Source organism: Argopecten irradians, chromosome 11, assembly GCF_041381155.1.
Source record: "Argopecten irradians isolate NY chromosome 11, Ai_NY, whole genome shotgun sequence".
In the NCBI taxonomy this organism is placed as follows: domain Eukaryota; kingdom Metazoa; phylum Mollusca; class Bivalvia; order Pectinida; family Pectinidae; genus Argopecten; species Argopecten irradians.
Genome location: NC_091144.1, coordinates 31,896,262 through 31,896,878, shown reverse-complemented (window position 1 = coordinate 31,896,878; position 617 = coordinate 31,896,262).

Below are 617 nucleotides of genomic sequence, written 5' to 3'. Positions count from 1 at the left end.
GATTTGTGTCCAAGCAGTTTTGTAACATCATTTTCCTGATGTACAATGTTTTCAATATAATCTAAAAAAAAGCATGCTGTTTTTTGTATACAGACTATGAGGTTTTTGCCATATTATTAGCATATACGTCCTTGCATGTACGTAAAACATTTAAGCATGGTGTTCATGTATTCCGTGCTCATAGTAATTAACAATAGCTTTAAAGTTTAATTGCTTTTGTGTTACTGTTTATGTTTAATGCCCTGTTGTCTAAACTATTATTTTGTTTTACGTAAAGAGGGTCATCTCATACTACTATATTAAACTTGACTATAATGTAAACGTGTTTATCATGTATACAAATGTACACACACTACATAGGATCTATCGACAAGGGGATTCCCCTTACCATTGAGTAAATCGTGTTTGTATGCACAACCTGTCAATCTATAAGTAAACAGTATATGTATAATAAGTTTTAAATAATGTCGTGTACGATATGGATTTTTAATTTCAGCAAAACTTGAGTCATTCACAATGATGTAGTTAATAATGGTTCTAGAATGATCTGGAAACAGGCGCAACTCCGTGTTAACAACACGACATAAATCGTGAATCTATATATAGTAATACAACAA